General features: G+C 32.9%; 1 protein-coding gene across 1 annotated transcript in view; it reads right to left on the reverse strand.

The window, feature by feature from the left end:
• The window catches only part of LOC139490959 (beta-TrCP-like), a 46,693-nt gene that overhangs the window by 36,058 nt on the left and 4,374 nt on the right, over positions 1 to 6,261 (reverse strand). The gene's annotated exons all lie outside the window — the stretch shown is intronic.

Below are 6,261 nucleotides of genomic sequence, written 5' to 3' on the forward strand. Positions count from 1 at the left end.
ATTTCATTTTCTATGAACATGTTCTTAAAATTATGTATCTAGAATGTGTTTACTACTCAGTATATTTTTATACGCTCGTCATCGTAAAAATGTTTATATCTATTGACGTGAGCTCCCCTTCGTTGTTTTTTTTTAATAAATTTTAGATTTAAAGTTTTTGAGTAATGGGGTTTTATTTTAATAAAAATGTTGTTGTTTTTTTCAGTTTTCTGATAATATCTCAAAAATCCTTTCACAAATTTGCACGGAATTTGGGAATTGTTTATATCTATTGACATGAGCTCCCTTTAAATTTTATAAATTTTAGATTTTACGTTATAGCTATTGTTGTAAGCGCCCTTTCTATTTTCATTAATTTTAGATTTTATGTTATTGAGTTGAGGGGTTCTATTCATTAAAAAAAGGTGGTATTTTCCAGTTTTCGGACAATAACTCAAAAATGTTTTCAGCAGTTCTCATGAAACTTTGGTGTATTGTTTATATATATTGACTGAAGCTCTCTTTAAATTTTTATAAATATCTGATATGACATAAGGAAGTTATCGAATATTTCAAAAAGGGCGACGGGCGTATCATGCGCTCATGGCGTAGCTGTTTATTTGTTATAGAATACTTTTTTCAGCATTTATTTTTAAACAGTTATAGAAACTCACACATGCTTATAATTTAAATAGTGTGTAATAAAATTGAGACTTGAAACGAGGAATATGTCAAAGAGAAAAAAATGATATCTAGTAAAAATTCAAGGGCAGTTATGGTATCAAAGCAGGTCCAATTGACATATAGTTCTTGTGTTTGTTGTTACTAAAAAATGACCTAAAAGAGTTTGAAAATATAAATTCGCATTCTGACTTTTTTTAAATGCCCATTAAATGATTTAATGAGGTGTGTGAATTTTGACAAAGTGGTATATAGGGTAGAAAAATCAAAAGCACCAATTATAAGCATGCAATTTATCAAGTACCTGGAACCAATTTTTGACACTCCAAAAGTAATTTATTCCACTATTTTCATAGGCTCAATTTGAACAATTTTTGATCAGACTTTTGATTGCACCAAGTGTACTAGTAAGTAGAATACATAGTTTAGTAGGGGAACAATGGCTTGAAGACAAAATAAATCTTTGTTTGTAAGGAGCTATGTGCAGCTTCGGAACACTGTACATGGTTGGAACTTTCCTTGTACAATGTGTTTGGTTCTGCTTGAAAAGAATCACAGAGATGAGTCAATGTACCATATCAAATAAAAGGTTAACTGTTTGTAAGGACCTAGTCCTTAATTGAGATTCTTGTCAGATATTCCTGGCCATATGTTTTCCTTTTTGTCATATATTAAGAATTGTTCTGATTTAATATGTTGGTACGGGAAACAAGGAACATTATCCTCATACAAAGAAATAAGATAATTCTAAATACATGTTCCAAAAATGGAATTTATTACAAAGGATAATCTTAAGATATACTGGAATTGTCCTGGACCTCACTTCTGTGATGGGTATATGTTAATGGAATCCTTCTCCGAATACGGGACCAACTTATTAGTAGTGGTAGACCCCAATGTCCAATTATCTTCAATGTCTACCGAAAATTTGCTGTAAAAAAAATGCTAACATTCCAATTTTCAAAAACAGTTAACAGCAAATACATTATCACAATAACATATAACAAAAAAACTAAAAGCCCAATAACAGCTAACAAAGAATAATACAATAACAGCTAACATGCAGCAAATATATTTTCAGAATAACAGATAACAAAGAATTAAATTGCCCCATAACAGCATAACAGTTAAACCCCTTGCCCCCTCTTCAGTGTGTTTTTATTAAATTCCACATGCGGGTACAAGATGAGATTGTTTAACATATATATGTATTTTTATGCCCCACCTACGATAGTAGAGTGGTATTATGTTTTCTGGTATGTGGGGTCCGTCCATTCGTCCGTCTGTCCCGCTTCAGGTTAAAGTTTTTGGTCAAGGTAGTTTTTGATGAAGCTGAAGTCCAATGAACTTGAAACTTAGTACACATGTTCCTTATAATATGATCTTTCTAATTTTAACAATGTAATGCCAAATTAGAGTTTCTACCCAATTTCACGGTCCATTGAACATGGAAAATGATAGTGCGAGTGGGGTATTCGTGTACTTTGGACACATTCTTGTTACTGAATGCATTAAGTTGATTTTAGTTACTGTACTCAGTATCTGTTAAATCCACCATTGGGTTCTCTAAGCCGGTTAGACTTGAGATTGAGATCAATTCCGATCCGCGAGCAAATGACTCAGACATTCATGAGAGCATCTATATCAAACACTGCTTGGCATCGAACCATAGGCTCATAATTATTATGACAAGCATGTTAAAATTTTGGATAAACATCTTTTTCACCTAAGCAATCATAGTTCAATATGTAATCATGAAAAATATACCTGTCTTCATGTGCTACTTGTAGAGAAACAAGGGGTCGAAATTTTAGCCATTTTTAATCTTTGGATAGACACACATATTTTTTTTTTATTTCAACAGATAAACACAAGCAGATTTTGTAAAAACATTATGAACATCTTCATTACATAGATGTACATTTTTCGTGTATCCTTTAAAGGTGAAAGTTTTAACTCGTAAGTAAGGCAAAATAAATTGAAGATGCCATAGCAATATTCTTCTTGTTTATTTTTGTAAGAGAAAAAAAAGACTAAATTCAGTGTCAAAGTTCTTGCAAGATTGCAGTTTAGCGACATATAGAACTACGTATAGGACACAACTATGCTCGGTAAAGATTGAGCAACGTTTTGACTCTATTGTGTGATTTTTGGGGAAATATGACATATCCTTCTTTGCATAATTTGATACCGATACAAACAAAAATGTAACCCGTTTTTAAATTTGAAGCTATATTAGGGGAGTATATAAACAAATAATACCCCTTTAGAAGATAATAGGGACTTGCACACATAACTTCTATCATAAAGTACCATCATAAAAATAAAATGAGATATGATTATATTTATGTTGAAGACGCATCATTGCAATTTGATTGAATGCCAAAGATTGTAACACAGGCCCCTTGCGGTTCCCCTTCTGGATTTTGATTTGAAGACAACATGACAACATACGGTCTAGACCAAATTGTTTCCGGGGAAAACAAGATGAGAAACATTATAAACAACAATCATGTAGAATGGTAGATACCGGTTTCAGTGTATACGATTTATGTTTCTGGAATAGATTTAATACCGAACGACAAAGACCAGACGTTTGGGAAGTCTTATACTAACAAACAAAAAACGCCTACTATCTGAAAAATAAGAATCTTTTGTCAATTGCAGTGAACGTTTCACATGCAGCCGATTGCATTGAGTGTGTAGGCAAAGGTAATATCTTTTGTAAGCTTGCTTGCTAGTTGAATCGCCAAATCATAATTATGTTAGGTAAACTATCCTCCTATAAGAGTAGACTAGTCCGACAGAAAACCAATCTATGCGTCTGTTGGACTAGACTACTTCGAAAGGAGGGTAGTATACCTCACCTAATAATGACTACATGGTTCAGCGAACAAGCAAGCTAACCAAAGATATTACCTTTGCCTACATACTCAATGAAATCGGCTGTAACGGATGACTAAATAACCAAAATAACTCATCTTTCATTTAAAAGAAAAATCCGCGATTTTTTTATCATCTAAATATTCTGATGTCGAATTTTGTAAATTATATATGATATTTAATAAAGTATCTGAACATTTGTATTTGTCTCATTTACCAGAGCTCAGTCTCAGCGGAACGAACCATTAATCGTCAAGAGGGAACGGCGACGCATAGCCACCCGACCCTCCTGTTACACATGCCAACACCCCCTTACCTGTGACAGTAGTTTAACATTACAACAAAAGAACGAACTATAAAAATCAGTTGATAAAGGCTTTATACTTTTATAAATTGTTATTTGGCTGCAGTGGCGGATCCAGGGGAGGGTTCCGGGGGTTGGAACCCCCCTTTTTTTAGCCGATTAATGCATTTGAATGGGGACATGTGGTTGGAACCCCCCCCTTTAACCTGGGTTGGGACCCCCTTTAAAATGGCTGGATCCGCCCCTGGGCTTGAGAGTTGTCTCATTGGCACTCACACCACATCTTCCTATATCTATTTCATGATAGCTTACTAATTAAATGATTCATAAATTATTGTATAATGTGACACCATGGAAATCAATATCAACAAGGATTTTTGTATGTCGGCCTGTCCCAAGTCAGAAGCCTGTAATTCAGTGGTTGTCGTTTGTTTATGTGTTACATATTTGTTTTTCGTTCATTTTTTTACATAAATAAGGCCGTTAGTTTTCTCGTTTGAATTGTTTTATCGGGGCCTATTATAGCTGACCCTGCGGTATGGGCTTTGCTCAGTGTTGAAGGCCGTACGATGACCTATAGTTGTTAATGTCTGTGTCATTTTGGTCTTTTGTGGATAGTTGTCTCATTGGCAATCATACCACGTCTTCTTTTTTTATAAATCCTTGATATCAAGAAGCTAAAATTTAGTGCATCTAACGTTATGATAATTCAGTCGGAAAGCTGACCCCGGTTTGACCCCATTTCTTAAAGCAACAATGGACGTCATGTGATTACCATATATGGGCATTTTTTTACCCAAAAAAGGGAAGCCCGTTTTTTTGAATTTGTAGCTGTTACAATGAATTAAAACTAATTTGCTTTTAAGTGAACATTCTTGAGTATATAAGGAATATTTTCATTAACTCAATTATGGATTTAACTCATTTCTTTCTTTCATAATATGTCTTCAAAGTGTAGGTGTTGACCAAAAAATGTGGTCAAAAAAAATTTAAATCGTAATTTTCTTTCTTAACTTCTCGGGAAGCTATGCTGAATTTAAATTATGTTATGTAACATAACTTTGACTATGATATGTCAAATTTGTGCCAGTTGATATGCACAGATACGCAAATGTGCCAGTTAGAAGTGTCGATATTTCTGACGAAGCGGGGCCGACGGTAATTCACGAGTTACGTCCCTTTGTTTGACACTATCATGAAAAACTATTGTTATATCAAACACCATATGCTGTTATTTACAAGTGGATATTATTAAAAATAATCTCTTATATACATTTTGATACTATAAACATGTGCCAAAAAATAGAGAAACACATTTTATCACTTTTCAGAACTCAGTCCCAGTGAAATAGGCCCTAGATGTGTCCCTATGTGCCATAATAGGGTTAATAATTTAATATTAATTTAATATTCCAAGAGTTAATTTAATATTCATGTTTTGGTAGGTATTTTTACTGCTGCAACCAAATTATTTTAACACAGAAATAAATGTCTACTCAATTTATACAAGGGGTAGTCTAAATATTCATGAATAATGGATCAAGACAGTATGAAAATGATAAAAAAAACAGGAGTTGATTTCCTTTTCATTTCTGACACTTGCAAGTAGGTCCTACCTTTTTCATTTAAAGAGATCATAATGAAAGTATTCTGAATGTAAAATCTTCTGTTCATTGTTTTAAATAAAAGGAAAATTATTTGCAATCTTTGTATGAACAATCTAAATATATCAATAAATGTTATCTCATTTCATGCAAGTTATAGTTTTTAAATTAATCAATGGGCTCAAATTATAAAATGACACACTAAACCAATAAATAAATGGTGCTAATCATGAACTTGAAAATGAATAAGATTAAAATAGACTCAGTAATATTTTTCTTTTTCTATTTGAAAAAAGATATAATTAATAACATTAAAAAAACTATGCATTTTTATATTTATGTGAAAGTATTTCAGAGCAGTTTCTGGGGGCTAAGTGGACAATTATGTTTTAGATCACAAGTCAAAATTAAGTCACACTTCATGTCAGTATGATAAAGCTTTGAATACGATTGATTAAAATGATACTCTGAAAGAGATTGTTTGGGCAGCAACCATTTGTTTTCAGGGAGGGGGAACTATGGATTTTTTTCCCCTGACAAGTTGAAAACAATTCTTCTCTTTTCAATTTTAGCATTTCATTAAATGGCAGCTGAGGGTAAAAGAAACATTTTTTTTCTCAGGGTAAAAAAACAAATTATATTACAATCAATACTCAATAGCCACCAACCCCTACCCCACCAGAAAATCAAATGGTTTGTTGGCTGCCTAAGTTCAAATTCAGGACAATACTTTTTCATTTACTTTTGCAGGATTCCTTAAAATCACAAAATGTGTTTTATGTCGGTCATCTAAAGCAGTTAGTGTTGAGC

The sequence above is a fragment of the Mytilus edulis genome, chromosome 10 (genome assembly GCF_963676685.1).
Source record: "Mytilus edulis chromosome 10, xbMytEdul2.2, whole genome shotgun sequence".
Lineage (NCBI taxonomy): Eukaryota > Metazoa > Mollusca > Bivalvia > Mytilida > Mytilidae > Mytilus > Mytilus edulis.